We start from the raw sequence: 19,875 nt of genomic DNA on the forward strand, positions 1-19,875 counted from the left end.
TGTCCTTTTTCTCACATTTACTTTTCACTGTCCTTATCTTTCCAATCAAATTCAGAGCCTATTTCCTCACTGAAAATGTGCCCATTCACCCAAAATAATTATATTCAGAATTCAAAATTATATATTTGTTAAGGAAAAGTTAAGTGCTTTGTCAATAACAAGTTTCCTGGTAGACATAATAAGTAATGAATTAAAATGATTTAAATGAATGTTCAAAAATGTGCATCATAAATAGTTATTGATCTCAATGTCCTATTTGAACAAATTCCAGATATTCTCTGAGTCATCATGCCATTTATGGGAAGATCAAAGTATCACTGCTCTGGAGATACAAGTTACCACAGAAGTCATCTCATACAACCACTATTTGAAGATGAAGAAACTGAGAATCAGAGTTTAAATCACTTCCCTACAATACTACTTATACAACAAATATAGTTCCAAATCCAAGTGTTCCAAACATAAAATTTAAGATTCTTTCCTCCTGAATTAAAGACTCATTTCACAATTTCTTTAGCATCAGTATCTCTTTTTAACTCATAATCAAACTGGATGCTGAAGTCAACATCAATTTCAAGCATTTTCATCTTTATATTTTTACAATACATAATATGCAAAAAAAAAGCTTTAAAGTGTTACTCTTATACTTTTCTTAAAAAACAAACAAACAAATAACCCTTAACTTCTGTCTTAGAAACAAAATTAAGATAGATTGGTAAGGGCTCAGCAAATGGAGTTAAAAGATTTGCCTGAGCTCAGAGAACTAGGAAGTATCTGAGGCCAAATTTGACCCCATGTCTTCCTGACTCCTGAGCTATGCTCTATCCATTGTACTAAGTAGCTGACACTTAATGGTTTTTCTATTTATCTCTAATATTTTGACTGAACCTTCATTTTAATTAACACTTCTGAGTAGCTTTTTTTTGCTGATATGTCTTCTAGGAACAGAGTCAATATATATCAGACATGGAACTTGAGTCCAGCTTTCTTTCTCCAAAGCCAACTCTCTATCCACAATATCGTATTACCTTTCATACTTCAAAGATTTTGTTCTTGCTCAATCCTTCAGTTGTTTCCAACTCTTCATGATATATGGACCATAGTTTCCATGGGGTTTTCTTGACAAATATACTGGAATGGTTTGACATTTTCTTTTCCAGTGGATTAAGGCCAATGGAAATTAAGTGACTTGCCCAGTTTTACATATCTAGGAACTATCTGAGTCTGTATTTAAACTCAAATCTTCCTGAATAATGCTATATCTACTGAGCCATCTAGCTATCCCATTTCAAAGATAACTTTTTTTTTTTAAATTTACAAATACACTGTGTTCTGAAATCTGATGAAAACCAAATATTTGGTAATATTGAAATTACAGTTTGCCAAGCCTACTTTCATTTATTTTGCAGCCAACCAGTATGGGAGGTAGATTATTGGACCTGAAGAAAAGAACAATGCATTCAAAAATTGCCTCAAATACGTACTACTTGTGTAAACCTGTAAAAGTCTCAACCCCTTTCAACCCCAATTCCCTCATCTATAAAACTGGGTAATAACAGTGCCTAACTTACTGAGCTATTATAATCAATAAATGAAATCATATTAGTAAATTAGTATAAATGCTATTTCATTATTTTTACTATTATAATATTTATTGTTATGCCACAATAGATCTCTTTATTGTTCTTTGGAATTTTTTACTTTTCTTTTTTATAGTGTTTATCTTTCATCATTTGCAGCAATATAATATTAGGAGAATGACTATTTTAAAAGAAAATAAAGAAAGAAAAGAGGAAGCTGGCATTTCACAGTAGTAGGCAGATTTTGATCATTTAGCATTGCAGTTTCCCAAATTTGATACAACCTGAACCCCACTTGCAATTGCAGAGACTGATTTTCTCTTTTATCTTTCTTCATAATCAGGTTAAGTTAACAACCTGCTGACATTCAAGGTAAAGCCAACAGACACAGTACTTGGATGACTAAATCTATTAAAACAAGTGAACATAGGGCTTACTATTAAAAAAAAAACCCACCTTAATTAAACAAATGCACTTTCTAATAATGTATTTTGGAGATATGATTGTGTCTAAAGGATGATAAAAGAGGTTCAGTGAGACAAGGGCTCGGGTTATTCTGAGATATAATTGTCTAAGTGGTGTCTAGGTACAATTAGGTGGTGCAATGGATAGATTACTGGACCTACAGTGAGGAAGAATTGTTTTCCTGAGTTCAAATCTGGTTTCAGACTCTCACTAGCTGTGTGACTCTGGGCAAGTAACTGGTTCCTTTAGTTTCTCAACTATAATAAAAGGAAATAACAAACCACCTCAATATTTTTGCCAAGAAAACCTCAAGTGGGGTCACAGAGAGACAAACACAACTGAAACAACTATGATAATAAGTGTTATCTAAAACAATCCTGTCACAGTATCATTGAAATTTGTCCAGTGATCAATTTAAATCGCAAATTAATGTAACTAAAATGTAGTTGGATTTATTTTTACTTAATCTTGAGATATAGTGGGATACTTTGTAAATAACTGCACCAGAAATCAGAAGCCCTCCATTTTACATCTGACTTTTCCAATAACTATATCTATATCTATAACTATAACTATAACTATAAAACCCTGGCAATCACTTGACCTCCCCAGCTATCATTTCTTAAAGTATAAAATGATGAAATAGGATGAGAGGTTTTCTTAAGTCTCTCATACTTCTGATTTTCTACAAGTTTATTATTTCAAAGAATCTATAAATAAATCCTTGTGTTTTCTCCACTGATGAAAATTATGCCTGCTTTATTCTTAGAATTTTTCATAAGTATTTTTTGAAGTGGACCTCAGATTTTATCAGCATAAGAAATTCTTGGTCGTGAACTTTCTCTACCAAATCAGATCAGCAGGTTTTTTGCAACTTATAATATTAGTGACCTGTCTAGTACACTGATGTCAAATGATTTGCAAAACTACAAAAATGGTATACGTCAGAATAAAAAAATAAATCTAGATTGTGCCAATGCCATAGTTGATTTTCTATCCAGTATGGTATAAGGCCTCCCATGGATTACTGTGGCTAAAAAAAAAAATCCCCTCGTCACCACCATTCTGGTGAAAACATTCTTTGAACTTAAGTAAGCTATAGCCCTCCCACAAAAGCTATAAAGTTTGTCCCCTACCAATAAGCTTTCTACTATGACAAGAACCATCAAAGAGTTTTTTACACTTCCATTATAAGTTGAAATATGTGTCATTATGTCTATAGTAGTAATAGTAGTAGTAGCAGTAGTAGCAGTAGTAGTAGTAGTAGTAGTAGTAGTAGTAGTAGTAGTAGTAGTAGTAGCAGTAGTAGCAGTAGTAGTAGTAGTAGTAGTAGTAGTAGTAGTAGTAGTAGTAGTAGTAGTAGTAGTAGTAGTCATAGTCGTAGAAGTAGAAGATACATTATTGGTTGATGGATATAAAGAATCCATGGTAATTTCATCAAAATAATTATGTATCAGTTATGATTTCAGGGAAGGAGGCAAGGTTTCTACATACAACATCAATGACAACATGACTAAAAGATTGGCTCAGTCTATTTGAAGTTTTTAACTTTAACAGCATGACTGTTTTTAATTTTTTCAAAAACAAATTTGGATATAACTGAAAATGACAAAAATGAAAATTATGATTGGCTTCCTTTCTAAAGGTATATATTTTATTTATAAATTTAAAAACATTCTGCAAAGTGATAACCTCTTCATCAGACTTGCATGGGAATCATCATCATAGATATTATCATTCCACAAAGACATTTTAATAATAAGATCAAGAAGATTCCATAAGAAACTTTCACCTTCTGACATATAGTTTTGATTTTATATTATATTTTAAAAAGTAATGGCAATATTATCATGTTTTCTTATATCCCCTTCTAAAATTCTTTTAGCCTTCAATGAATTTTAACATCTTAGAGATGCTTTCTATTTATAGTATTTTATGTTTCTAGAGGATATCTAGGTGGTTCAGTGGATAGAGTGCTGGGCCTGGAGTAAGGACTCTTCTTCCTAAGTTCAAAACCAGTCTCAAATACTAACTGTGAGATCCTGAGGAGATCATTTAACTCATTTTGAGGTCATTTAACTCAAGTTACTCATTTGTAAAATGAGATGGAGAAGGAAATGTCAAATAATTCCAGTTTGGCAAATGGCAAATTGGCATTTGCCAAAATGGCAAATAATTGCCAAGAAAACTCCAATTCATGTCACAGAGAGTCAGTCATAATTGAAATGGCAGAACAAGAACAAAATATTTCCATATGCTCTCACTAACTCACTGCTAATAAAAGTCCTCCTTTATAACAAATAAATATAATCAAGAAAAATAAGTCAATATATTGGTCATGTATGTCTGAATATGAAGGAGGTGGGTTCAATTACTTTTGAATCTTCCAGATCTAATTCTATTCTCCTTTGAACCAGTCACAAAATTTCTATGTGAAAAAGCATAAATTTAAAGCTATATGTTTTTCCTCTTTTGTGTTTCTTCTTTTTTTGTATTTTTTTAGAATAAACATTCCATATTAGCTATGTTGAAAAGAAACAAAAGCAAGAAAAATAAAGGGAAAATATACTTTATTTTCCTCTCAGACCATTAGTTCTCTCTGTGTAGGGCTTAACATTGTTTATCATGGGTCCTTTAGAATTGTCCTGGATCATTGTCTTGATCAGAGAAATTAAGTCTTTCACAGTAGATCATCATTATGATATTGCTGTCACTCTACAATATTATCCTGGTTATATTTTGCATCAGTTAATATGGGACTTCCCAAGTTGTTGTTGTTGTTGTTGTTTTAATTTTCTTTCTGAAATCACACTACTCATTACTTCTAATAGCACAATTATACTATATCACAATCCTATACCACAGTTCCTTCACCTATTGCCTATTGGTGGGCATCCCCTAAATTTCCAATTCTTTAACAATAAAATAAAAAAAATAAAAAAATAAAAAAGCAATAAAAAATGTGTGTGTATGTGTGTATATGTGTGTGTATTATATTATATTATATATAGTGATCCCTCACCTAAAAAGGGAGTTAAATTCAAGAGACCCCCACAATAGGTGAATGGATATCCACAAAGTAGCTGTGTTATATTTATTTTATTATTTACATAGATTTTAATGCTTTACAAAACCTTCCCACTCCCCTATAAACCTTTTCCATACTCTTATTAACCTAAAGTCACTGAGCCAATCAGGATCCAGGATATGAAAACAGCACTGTTGTTGGTCACTTTTAATCTCAATGCTACAATAAGTGTAACTCCATGATACAGAATTGGATTTAAAAAAAAACAAAAACAGTGACATGGTGATAAGTAAATTGCAAAAGAGCAAAATATGACTGTATATATGTATATATATAATATGTTTATATTATATATATTTTAATCACTTTGGAATACACACTAGTAGTGGTATTACTAGGTCAAAGGGTATGCAATTTAATTTAAAATTTAATTAAAAAAAATTAAAAGTTGTTTGAGTACCAGAATGATATAATGAGGTTAATTCCAGATTAATGAATGAATCTGATTTCATAAATAATCACTAGATAATGCAGAAAATGTTATATTCTTATGTAATATACTCATAATCAATGTAAATTGGGTAGAAATTGAAACTACTTATGACCTAGAAAAGCATTTACCTCAAAAAAGGTAGACAAATTAAACTATAAAAATGACAATTAAGTAAATAACTATCAATCAACCTAGTTCCATACATATTTAAATTAGAATATTTATACTATTTAAGAATAATAGTTAAATATTTAATATTTAACTTATTTTATTACATGTTTTATCTATGAGAAGTCACTTTATTTGTTGAGATACCAGTTTTGTCATCTATGAAAAGAGGGAGAGGGAAGTGATTACCTCTAACCTCTATTTCACCTATGATCCTTTAATAACAATTCTGTCTCTTTCCCAGGCTTTAATCTTCCCCTAAAATATGTTATTTATAAAAGCTTTAAGGTTTATTTCTGCACCTAAACCATACCTAATCATTAAGATTTTGATAATGTGGGTTTTTCTGTTTTGTAAATTCCACTAAACCATGTGGGGGGAAAAAAAGGCTTTCACTCCCCTCTCTCAATCCAAACAATTCCCAAATCACATCATTTTAATGTCCACAATATCTCTAGCATCTGTTTCTTTCTTTCCACTTATGGGGCCACCATCCTAGTTTCAGACCCTTATCATCTTTATCAGGGATTATTTCAATAACCTCTTAATTTAGTCTTCCTGCTCTAAACTTTCCAATCTCTCCTCAACTAAGCTGCCAATTTGATATTGGATCATTTCATTCTTCAATAAGTACCAGTGGATTTCCATTAATTTTAAGTTAATATACCATACTTTCTATCATTTAAGACCCTTCCAAAGTATGGCTCCATTTTCAGGCATTTACCTGAACAGTTCTATTCATATATTCCATGTTCTGACCCAACTACTTATTTAATGTCATCTCTATATTATAAAGAATCTCCCATTCCTGTGTCTTGACACATATTGCACCCCATTCCTAGAATACTTTCCCTTCTTGCCTAAATTTTCTACAATCATGAGCTTCCTTCTAATTTCAACCCAAGTGGTCTCTTCCTTACAATGTGTATTTTGATACTCCAATTAATTACACCTTCTCTATTGCAAAATTAATTTGTATTTACTTGTGGTTATTTTTTCCTATACTTATGTTGGTCCTTGCGGTTACTTTCTAATAGAAAGTAAATTCCGTATGTCAACTTGAAATCTAGAAACCCCAAGTTTATAGCAACCTGAGAACTGAAGACCCCCAAGTTTGACCTTGTCACATGAGAGTTACTCTCAGAGGGAAAGCCCAGGAGGGAGATCCTAGACTCACAAGTTTCAGATTAACAATAAAACTTAAAGTATTTGGTGATCCCAGTTAGGTGGGACTAACCAACCTAATCAGATGTTAAGTACACTTTTGTCCTGGCAGTTTCTCCCATTGTGTCAAAGTCCTTCATCAGGTAGCCCAACCCTTGGCAGGATCTTTCCCTTCTGTATCCATTGTGAAGCATAAGCCTCTTACTGATAATCCTGTCTTGAACTCCTCATTTCTTTGTAGCCATTGTAAAGCCAATCAACCATACCTGTCTTGTCTCCAGGTCCCCAAGAGTTATATAAGTTCCGGAAATTCTATGGTACTTCAGTATCTATCTGATACTTCCAGGGATACTGTTTTCCAAGGTGCCAAGGCCTTGTGCTTTGGGGTGTTTGATGCTGTGTGGAGGCCTTAATATTGAACACTGTCCCTCTCCTGATTAAAGACTTGTTTTTTCTGACTATTTAAGAGTTCCCTTAACACCTGACCTCAAGGATTGTCTTTTATTTTATTTTTTTAACCTTTGGATTTGCATTGCTTAATGTAGTGCCTGGCATAATTGGCTATTTAATAAATGCGGATCAAGTCAGTCAACAAAAAAGGTTTGCTTCCAGTAACCTGACTATATTTCTTTTGAGTCATCTATATTTTTAATAGAAACCCAGGAGCCACTTTTTCAGCGATTTTCACAATGAAATCCCTCATTTTCACCCCATTGAAATATCTCTGGGAAAATGAGTAGGAAACAATGTTTAGCTTGAAAAAACAAGATGTTAGCATCAAACCCTAATTAAATTTCTATGAATTTTCACTTACATCCTAATTACATCCAAATATCAAAGAGGATTTCTGAATCTGTTTGAATGCTGATGCATGACACCTGTCAGAATGTGTGAATGTGACAATCACTCTTCTTCCTGTGTTTATTGAAAAGGGAGCCAAATGAGGGTGAACATGGGTATTTTTGAATTTTATTTTGTAATTCATCATTTAGATGCAGGAACTGGAGCAGATGTGGCTTTTTTTTTTTTGTAATTTCACTGCAAGTTTTATTCAAGTGCCTATCAATTTTCCTGATTTTAGAGGTGAAGCCTTAGGCTTCATGTAAAATTACTTGCCCCAAAGCTTGAAACAATAATATAGGACTTAACATCAAGTATAGATTCCACAGACACATTTTTCCTGTTACTAATTTAAACTTAAGGATAAAAATACAAAACTGGATACATTCTATAGAAGACTTTAGAATATCTTAAGGCCTAAAACTAAGAGAATGAAGTAAGAATATTAAATTTGGGGGAATCAGAACAGACAGAGGTAGAAAGACAGAGGCAGACATAGAGAAACAGAACAAGGGAAGGAAATTGAAACATAGGTAAAGAAAGAGAAAAGTAGATTTTCTTTTTTAGACTGGGGAAAAAAAAAAAGAAACATTCTAACAATACAATAAACGTACATTCCATAGAGATGAATATTTTATTCAGTGAAAATTGAGATTAATTAATCAGTCTATGGATGATTATTGAGCATCTGTTATATAATGTGAAAAATTTGGGGTTCAAAAGGCAAAATAACCCGACATTAGATATATTCAAATAGGTCACTCGAAAAAGCTGAGTAATTTTTCTATGAAAATATTTTCTCTGAATTCATAAAAAATAGAATTGATGCATATATTGGGGTGGCAAAAAGGGGTTCCACTTTCAGATGGTTATAGAGGATAAATTAAATGATTTCTCATCAAGCTCTCTTTAAACTTTAAGATGTCCTCTTTTCTAATGTAACTAATTGTTTCAGATAAACTTGGATGTTTGAACAGCAAACCTTGGTAGAATGAAATAAATCTATAGGTAACTTCTCTGTAATGGAAATGGAGTTGCCTAGTCATTTCCATGTAAGTCTTGCCATAGTATTATATATATATATATATATATATATATATATATATATATATATATATATATATATATATATATATATATATATATATATATATATAAGTACAAATTTGGGAATATGTGTATTCTTTTTAGCCACTGAATTATGCATATATAATTGAAGTGACTGTGATACTAAGCCTCTTGGTTTGAAGCTTAGCACAGTAAGGGTGACAACAGATTTATGGAACCAAAAGGAAAGGAGAGAAAGGAGTAAAGAGCTATTTCTTCTAGCAGAGAATCCAAATAACCCTCCCTCCCAATCCCTTCAATTTACAGTCATTCCCAGTATTTCTTTTTATGGCTTATTTAGTTTCCATGCCTTTTACTCCCCATTGTACTTTTCCAAAGAGTTACCTGATGGAATTAAAGATAAGTAGTTCAGGTCTAACTGAGACCAAGCTTTATAGGAATAGCAGAAATGTACTACATGGACAAAACTGATCACTTGAATTCATTGCAGACTATTTAATCACAGCAATGTAAAGAGGATAGCTTTGGAGTAGAGTGGCTTAACAAGCTCCAGGAAGTCACTCACTAGTTACCTTTAGCCTTGGGAAAGTCACTTTTCTTCTTTGGTCTCAGTTTCTTAATTTGCAAAATAAGAGGAATGGATTAGATGGCTGCCAAGGTCCCTTCAAGTTCTAAAGTTATGTTCCAGTGATACTGAGTCACATTTGTGTTCAATTATGCTCTTAAATATAAATATAAAAAAATCATTAAAAGCAATTGTAGTAATAATTTCCTAATTTGTATTTCTGCTTCTTGCTTCTCATTTCTCCTATACATTCTACAAATAGTTGGCAAAATAATCTTTATAAGATATCTGTCTGACCATATTATTTACAAAATACTTCAATCTTTATAGTTTCTGGGGGAAAAAAAGTCAAACTATACCACCTGTTATTCAAGAAACTTTACAATAAGACTGATTCATCCGTCTAACATTTTTTCACAGGGATTCCTTTTCCTCGCTTTATGTTTTGGTCAAATGGGATGATTACCTATCTTCCAAACATAGCACTTTCTTTTTGTTGAAGTGACAATGGCATTTATCCAAATTTTGTTATGAGAATCAAATAACATAATAAATACAAAGTGCTTTGCAAATTTGTATGTGCTATATAAATGTTAGCTAACATCATGATCATTCCCATCATCTCTGCACCTGTCATTCATAGAAGCTATCTGGCACAAGCCTGGAAAATATTTACTTGCCATCTCTAGCTCTCAAAAGTCTAATCTTCCTCCCAAACTCTTCAGAGATTTCAGTTAATCCTTGAGACTTTCTGAGAACATCCCCCTCTATTCTATGTATTTAACAATTTATCTTGCTCATTTTAAAAAGTTCATTTTTATGTACATATTACATCGCCCTTCAGTAGGATGTAAACTCCTTGAGGCCAAGAACTGTCTTATTTTTTATTTGTGTCTCTAGTACCTAGCAAAATGATTTTCATGTGAGAGGGAAATGATAAGTATTTGTTGAGAATTGCTTAAGAAGGATTCAATTTGCTTACTTTTTCCCAGGCAGATCAATCCCTGCACATATGAAAGGGGTCAGGTATAGGAAGAAGGATGAAAAGGGCAAATATTGAGAACAGGAGTCTAAATGAATGAGAGAGATACATAAGCAAAACAAAATATTGCGTTTAAGATTATCATCAATTAGGGAAGAAAACTTAAAACTGTCACTTTTAAAAAAAACTAAATTTTTCAAAGTAAGAAATACTGTTCTGGAGATATTTAGAACCAGGAAATTAACATTTTAATTATCTAAAGCACCTTCATTTTTAACTTGTTCCAATTTTAAGACAAATTTCCTTCCTTCTTTCCCATTTTTAAGCATTTATACACTTTAAAATATTATAATTTATTGCAAAGGATTTGAAAAAAGAAGGCTTATCTTCCAACTATTCATGATAGCACTACTATAGGACTTAAATATGGCTCATTTCCAGTCAATCAATAAATATTAATAATCACCTACTATGTGCCAGGCATTGTGCTAAGTTTTGGGGATGCAAAATGGGGGAAAGATAGTCCTTTCCCTCAAGGAATTTATAGACTAATAAAGGACATGGCATTCAAATAAATATACTAAAATAAGCTTAATACAATATAATGTGAAAAGTAATAAGAAATCCCCAAAATTTTTTGTTGGTTAACTCTCTTGCTTCTGTTTTTTTTTTAAAATAGGATTTAAAAAATTTAGAATGAACTTGAAAATTACATTTTCATATTGTTTATCACATTCCTTTTGTTTTCCTTTTCTGGTTCCACTAAGTAATGGCATTTCATTGAATATATGTTATTTAAATGCCCTAGTTTACTTGGGACAACTTTAGCATTTCAAATTATAATGTTAATAAAGCTTTTCATTGATTCTTCCAAATTAAATTGGACTCATCAGTCATCTCAAAGCCATGATATTCTTTATATAGACAATAGAAGCTAACTATATAGTACTTGACATCTAGGTAATAAGTCATTGAACTTAATAGTCAACATATCTTTTTTCTTCCTCGAAGCTCTCGGGGAAGAGATTCCACAACCTATTTGGAAAGCTTAATTCCACTATATACCAACATTGTTATTGAGTTCTTTTAAGTTAATATTTAGGATCATAGGATCAGAGATCTGGAGCTGAAAGAGACCTATAACTCATCAAGGCCAGACTTCCCATCTTTCAGCATGAAGCAACTGAGTCACAGAAAGATTAAGTGAACTTGCTTGGGTTATTGCAACTGCCAGGAGCCATCAAAGACCATGCTGTTTGACACAGTAACAAGTGGAAACTGGGGAATTCAAAGCTGCCCCCAGGAAGGACAGAAATACCAACTGACCACCCCCCTCCCCCAGTGACTTTCCTTATTAACATCCCCTCATTATTGGAATTGCTAGGGTTATGGTTACGGTTAGGGTTAGGGTTTTTACTTAGCCCTGGAAAAAATAGATGAGAGAACATGCTTGCAGGGTTAATAGAGATGTCTCAGTCTCTGTCCCTTAAGAATATTACCAGGAGATCCCACTTACAAAAGTAAATCTAAGGATTCTTATTTACACATTTAGATAGGACCCTCTTTTCTAGGCATAAAAACTCCTGGAAAATCTGTGCTTTGAATTCCCCAATCTATATCTGGATCATGTTGATTCCACCCTTTGACCCTGCACTTAGCAACAGTGTTTTGTTGACTATCTCCTTAGGCTTCATGTATATTTTTAGGTTCTATGGAAATGTGTATGTTGAGAATGAAACTGTGTGCCAAGTAGATGTGCGATCATGAGGGTATAAAATGAAGCCAAGCCTCAGCCAACAGGGGAGCAGTTTATCCTGTGAAACCTGTGCTGCGGGTTGAATAGAAAGCTATGTCCCATTCATCATTCCGCCAACACTGTTCCACTTCCAAGGCCCTATACCCTGTAGGAGACTGGATCACCTCACAGCATACAACTAATTAGCAAGTCAAAGGAAGGATTTGAATGCAGTCCCTCTCAAATCACAGTCTTATTCTTAAATCATAAACAATGTGATGCCTATTTTCTTTACATATAAATTAAACTTGTGAGATACTTGTTTTATTTCATCTCTGAAGACAGAACCAGGAGCCATGCATAAGGGTTTTACTGAGACAGATTTGGGGAAATACTTTCCAGTAATTATAAATGTTTAAAAGTGAAATGAACAACTTTTGTAGATAATGATCCCTTCATCTCCTATTCTCAGAAAGACATGAGATACATTTAAATATTTGTCATAAGATTCTGGCATCCTAGATAGAATCTGAGATTGAGAAGATAACCAAGAGATTATTGAAGAACTTTCTATCATCTCTTAATCAAATGGTTAACTGATTTCATGTCTTTCTGAGAATAGGAGATGAAGGGATCATTATCTACAAAAGTTGTTCATTTCACTTTTAAACATTTATAATTACTGGAAAGTATTTCCCCAAATCTGTCTCAGTAAAACCCTTATGCATGGCTCCTGGTTCTGTCTTCAGAGATGAAATAAAACAAGTCCAATTTCTGTTTCCCTACTGTAGCATGCTTAAGGAAATTAAATAAAAAAGATGGAGCAATTTTAAAAATTAATTATACCTCTTTCCCCTGAAAATATTTTATGTCAGAATATTTACTTCTATCAGATATATTGCATTTTGAGGTAAGTAAACTTTTTTCTAATGAGGCCAAGTCTAAAAGTCATCATGGATTCATGGAACCTTAGAAGGAATTATACCAGATATAATAAGGGCCAGGCAATGTGAGAAAAAATATTATTACACCTTGTCTATTTTTGGTTCTATCTGAATTTTATTTTAAATGGAAATATGACTTTGGAAGAAATATTTATTGCAGATTGAATTGAATACCTAGCAAACTGATTGGGAAAAAGCAGAAAGATATGGAAGTAAGGTATAGGGAGAAAAATTAACATTTTTAAGATGGATAAAACCAACAGAAATATGTCAGAAAGGTATATTTTTTTTGTTTTGATCTTTAAAAAATAATTTCATTATCATGCAAAACACACTTCCATATTGGCCATTGTTGTAAGAGCACACTCATACATAACCAAAACCCCAAAATAAAACCATAAATACACTGATATGAAAGATAGTATACTTTGATCCACATCCATCTGATTCCAAAAGTTCTTTCTCTGAAGATGAATATCATTCCTCATCATAAGTTCCCAGGTCTTACATTGCTAAAAGTAGCCAAGTTTTCACAGTTGATCATCATAAAATATGACTATTATTTTACACAATATTCTGCCAGTTCTGCTTTTTTTTTTTTCTCTCTGAATGAGTTCCTGCAGATCATTCCAACCTTTTTTTTGGAAATCATCTTGCTTATCATTTCTTATAGAACATTATTGTGATTATTCTATCATCAATGTGTACCATAATTTTTGTTATATTAATAAATTCTCTTTTTTTATTCTCTACTTTATGGCCCTGGGAAAAACACAACCCATGTTTGCCTCAGTTTTCTAAACTATAAAATTGGGATAGTAACAATACCTACCTTGAGGATATTTATCAGGATCATATGAGATTTTGTTAAGAAGCATTTAGCATAGTACCTTATATAGAGTAGGTTTTATATAAATGCTTATTCCTCTCTCTTTTCCTTTCCCTATTCATCCTTCCAACATTCCAATTTTGATCACTTCCAACAATCATTTAATAGCTACCATTTATATGACACTCTAAGGTTTTTAAAAACATTTTATATATTTTATCATTTGATCATTTCTACATGCTTTTTTTTTTTCCATGTCCTATGACATGACTGCTCTGGGCTAAAGATGTGAACTAATTAATCACAGATAAATATTCTTAATGTCTATTCTTTTCAGGTTCTAGTATTTTCTCTTTATCTTCTTAAGACAATTTATTTTAATAGAAAAGTTAGAAGAAAAATAAGAATTGAGTTGCTATTTTTTCTTTTTTGCCTCTCAATATTATGTCTGCATATCAAAATACTACAGAGGTGCCTACATTCTCTTTTTTACAAATATAATAAACTTGTTTCCAGATTACATGTCAACACAATTTTTAATCTTCATTTTTAGGATATTTTGCAATCCATGTTCTCTTTCTTTCTTTCTTTCGAATGGTATATGTCAATTTGCATTTTGACTTTGTCTCTTCCTTTAATGATGGTGGATAACCTTTTTTCATCATGAGTTCCTTGGATTTATTCTGGTTTCTTGCTTTCTGATAATAATGAAGTGATTCACAGTAGGTTGTCATATATTATATTTCTCCTGCATACAACATTCTCCTGATTGTGCTCATATCACTTTAAATACCTCTATAAAAGTCTTTCCAAGATTTTTGTGATCATTTTGTTTATCATTTCTCATGGGACAATGCCTACATTCTTGTTCTAAATAAATGTAAGGTAACTTTAAAACTTGCAATTTATAAAAACTCATTTTAGTACTTAGTCATTTCGGCACTATTATTATGATTCTATTTAAATAATTGTATACATCTTTTTGAATATGTACCTTCTTTGTCTCTGCATGTGTCATTTTTATACTATGGCATATTCTAAAACTATCTGTGGAGCTATGTTAGTTTTGTTATCAATTTCCTTCTCCTTCTCCACTAGGGTCATTTGCAATTATTTTGGTAAAAGTTCATTTTTGAAATAATTTTTTATTTGTTAGCCTTCTTCCATAATAATTATTATTTTCCTGGAACTTTAGCATTCACTTCCTGCTCTAAGCATATGTTTGGCTCTGTGACTTTAGTCATAATGTCCTTCAAATTATATCATAGATGAAATGACTTCTAACTTTACTTCCATCTCTATGAATCTAGAAATGTTGCCATAATATATATTTGTTGATTTATTGAGATTGGAGTGTTCAAGAATGATGATGTCAATATAGAGCCAATAGCAACTCAGAAGTCCATAGAAATTTTGAGAAACCACTGTGGAACTGGAGGAAATGGAGACAGAATTAATGTAGTAGGGCAAATATATTGAGGTTCACAAGAATTTATGATACTTTTATTTAAACTATGAGTTGAAGTTAGAGCACAAGAGTAAGCAAAATACTTAAATTTGAGGCTTAAGAAGGGTTGGGAATGTCTGGAACAATTATTACTTATTCAGTACTTCAAAGATATGGAGTTTTATGAGTATGTGTACTTCCTCTGCCATATAGATTATAACTCACCAATTTGGGAGACAGTCTTTTTGAAATTGTTGTAATGACAAAAAACAAACAAACAAACAATCTATTGTCAAGCTGGTGGTGATATTCTCTGAATGTATCTAGTTTATTGCTTTGGAAAAAGACAGAGTTTGAAGCATTTGAAACTTAGTAGAACCTTCCAAGTCTTGTAATTCTTTACCATAACCAAAGAATTTTGGAAATTACTTTCAAAAACCTAGAATTACCTGCATACCTTAAGGATATAAGAAAGTACAAATGGTAGTTGAACTAAAGACTTCTGAATTTCATTCCAATGTTCCCCATGTTATGACATATAACCTCTTTAAATTCCCTCTGAATCAGATATTAGTAGGAGATATCCCAAAATGGGCTCTCACACAAAAGCCCTTTGAGATAGAATATTCCCCAGCATTCTCATTTCCAAAGGCAAGCATGTTTGTTCACTAGATGCTTCTAGGATTGCTATGCCCCCTCCCATCCTGGGGCCGAATTAAAGAAGAGGAATGGCAGGTCAGCTTTGGGTCATTGCTATTCAGTTTGCTGTGCCAAGTGAAAACCCTGCCCATTAAATATGAAAATCCACTCATTGTCTCAGCCTTGATTGTATCCCTTCTTTCAGATCAGCTGCTCCATAGTCATAGCAACCCTAATAGGCGGATGTGCATTGGACCACATCATTTGCAGGTTGTCTCTAACTGAGAAAAGTTTTGTTGAAAATATGTGCGATTAATTCCTCCAACTATTATCTCTAATTGAACAGACATGAAAAGGGGCCACTTTGTCAGCCCAGATAAGCCTTTTGCACAGCTATTAATGACATATTCAGCCCTTGCTGAATAAATCTATTATTGCCTCTTGTCTTCAGTAACCATAACATGTTATTGAAGGCCTGTGCAAAATATGAGGGCTTGGTGGAAATAGAGCTCCAGTAATCCTCTTTGCACTGATGTAAGAGAAGAGGAAGGGCTATTTGGTGTGTAATTGAATGTGTCTTGGTATTTGCAATAGTGCTAAGCAGTAGTACTTTATTTTAATGTGTTTATATCAGCATGATATATCACCTTAACATTCATCACCTACTCAGCAGGATTCACTACCTTCCTCTGCCTATAAAATAACCAAATTAGAGGAGCATTGGCAGTTCAAGCTAATTTCTATACAGAAGACTCATGGGCAACATTTCCCAATCCCAAGTCATAAGGCTTATCAGAAACATGCAGCTGACATTATGTCAATATAAAGATGTCATTTGTACAGAATTTGGCTTATGGACAGGGCAGATAATGAGAAATAAGACACTATCTCTGGCCTTGACCTGTTTTAATTTTAGCAATGAATATCTAACTATCTTCTAGGCGTTTGGGAGAACTTGGATTATAGACACATGAGCTCAGAATGATTATATATGGAGTCAAAAGAAATAGTTATTGTGCTCTGTGAAGTTCATGGGGAAAATAATGGCTATATAACATTGAATAAAAAGAAAATATTTGTAACTGAGAAGATTAAAATTGGGTTCTTGTGTTTATAATTTTTTTAAAATGTCTAGGAAAGGTTCATTCTGTAATTGGCCTCTTCAATATATGACGTCACATTCATTTGAACTACAAAATTCAGGAATTTTGGCAATTCAAAATCAATGGGAAATCAAAATGGTAGTGGCATTGTGAATCAAGAAAAGGTCTTGTTACACACACAAAAAAAGTGAAGACAATACTGGAGTTTTCATGCTGAAATTACCAAGAATCTTTAAGGACTTAAGAACATTAAATGTCAAATGCTATAATCAGATTTTGGAATAGTCATTTAATACCTTGAGAATAACTTCATATTAAAGCCTTACAAGGAAGCCAGTAAGTCTTTTTGTTATTATTTTTTTTAACAATACATTTGGTCTCCTAAAAAGGATAGACTCCAAAGGTCCTTGATTCTTAAAGACTAGCTACACTTGTAAATGTCAAGCTCTGGCATATTAACCTAAACCAGAAAGGCTTCAAGTACAAGCCTCATAACAGAACTTCTCGATCATTTTGGATTTTGGAAATCTTAGGACCATTCTCATTAATTCAGGTGCACTTAATGAGGTTGCTTAAGGAAATGACTTTTTCACATTCAGAAAACCTCAATGACTGCGTAGATGGAAAAATACTCCATCTAAATGTTTGAATGTTTGAGTAGATTGGAAAGTATTATCTGAGTTCTTACTAGATAATTTGGGCTAAGGAAGCTTATGTTTTCACTTTTCCCAATAAATATTGTTTAATTTCAGAAAAGGCATTTTAAAGTTGAATAGATTTGGCCAAGGATTAAGGCAGAAGGCCAGGTATAGAAGGGACTCAGCCAGGTAGAGGCAAGCAGGGCACCTGAATCAAACATGTAGATTGCCCAAGGTTGGCTTCTTTGGCTAGATGGGATATGAGTTAAAATAATCCTTTGATTTTTTAAAGAAACAGCTTTTTATTCTTATCTTTTTCATTTTAAAAATAAATGATAAATTTAATTTTTCTTTTCTTTCTTGTTAACCTAGTCAAAAGGTTGTATACTTAAAAAGTCTTTTAAAAAAATCAAGTTCTTTATTTTATTAGTTTAAATGTTTTTCACCTCTAATAGATCCTGGATTTCTAATTATTGATTTTTACTGTAGAACAAGTCAATTATTCATTATTTCTTTTGTCAGTGCAAGAATTTAGGATTTCCTCCAGAATAACTTTACTGGTATCTCATAAAATTGGGTATATTATATTTGGATTTTCATTGTTCTATCAAAATCAGTTACCTTTTAAATACTATAATACCATAATTATATAATATAGTAATAAAATGCCATGTTAGTATTTTCATCATCTTTAACACAATTTTATTGTTTTTACATATTGATTTTTTAAAAAATATTTAATTCATTAATTAAGAAATTATTTTCCATGGTTACATAATTCATGTTTCTGTGACCTAATGTATGGTCAATCTTTGTGAATGTGCCGTGTGGTGCTGAGAAGAAGGTGTATCCTGTTTTATCCCTATTTATTTTTCTCCATATGTCTATTAATTCTAATTTTTCTAAGATTTCATTCACTTCTTTTACCTCTTTGTTATTTATTTTTTGATTTGATTTATCTAAATTTGATAATGGTTGGTTTAAGTCTCCCACTAAGTTTTACCTAGAAACAAATGTATATTTAAACCCTTGCCTTCCATCTTAAAATCTATACTATGCTTTGGTTCAAAAGCAGAAGAGAGGTAAGGACCAGACAATGGGGATCAAAAGACTTGTCTAGAATCACATAGCTAGGAAGTGTCTGAGGCCAGATTTGAACCTAGGAACTTCTGTCTCTATGCCTACCTGTCAAACCACTGAACCACCTAACTTCATCTGATCAATATCTATTTTTAATACCAGCATTATACCAGTCTCTCAAGAATTAAAAAGACATATCACAAAGAAGTTATTAATGAGTGGGAGTAGGCTATGAACAGAATTAATTGTATTATAATATTGTAAATAAAAGATGTTACCAGATGGTTGAATATATACTATATGCCTGATACTAAGGAAAACACATTACAAATATTATCTACTATGATCCTGGAAGGTAGGCACTATTATTATTCCCATTTAATAGTTTATGAAACTGAAGCATATAGTAGTTAAGTGTCTTTCCTTGAGTCATATGACTGGCTTATATCTGAGGTGAATTCTGCTTGGTCTTTCTGCCTATAGGCCCAGAACTCTATTCATTATGCCAACTATCTGTCTATAATTGTTAGGTATTGTGAATTTTAGATTTTCTCCACCCTGATGTCTTTTAAAATCCTAGCAATCAGGAATGTATACACCCTGACTTAAGGATTAAGTGTTGAGGAGGATGGCCTATGACAGACATGTGCTAGCAAGTGACAAATAAGAAACAACTGATAGACCCCCTGGGCTGTCCTAAGTCAAGCTTAAGCTACCATTGGTACATGTGAGATGTAGGAAGTGATGTAAAAAACAGTCTGTATATTTCACTTCACTTCCTCTCTCCAGATTCTCTTGCAGAAATGTGGCTCTCTCTGACTCCTGTGGCTTGTGGCAGCGTGCTGGGCATCTTGGTGGTTTGGGGGTTGCGGCTTAACAGTGAGGTGACTGGAGAACCTCTGTAGTGTGGTTTAGGTGAGGTGTCTTCCCTGAGTGACCTGGGTGAGTGGTTAGGTTGATTCCTTCTTTCCTTTACCTCCTAAAGCGCTATCCTCTTAGGAGGCCTCTATACTTAGAGTAGACCTTGTGGCTGGAAGCCAAGCTGGTTTTAATCTGCTGAGGAGTCCTTGTGGCTGAGTTCTCTGAACTTCCCTTGGTTTAGGCTAG

The 19,875-nt window shown here is 32.7% G+C and overlaps 1 pseudogene; it reads left to right on the forward strand.

Annotated features, from left to right (window-relative positions):
• LOC100618615 (ADP-ribosylation factor 1-like) overlaps positions 1-19,673 on the forward strand; it is a 195,248-nt pseudogene extending 175,575 nt beyond the window's left edge.
• Positions 19,674-19,875: the final 202 nt, after the last annotated feature.

This window comes from Monodelphis domestica, chromosome 6 (genome assembly GCF_027887165.1).
Source record: "Monodelphis domestica isolate mMonDom1 chromosome 6, mMonDom1.pri, whole genome shotgun sequence".
In the NCBI taxonomy this organism is placed as follows: domain Eukaryota; kingdom Metazoa; phylum Chordata; class Mammalia; order Didelphimorphia; family Didelphidae; genus Monodelphis; species Monodelphis domestica.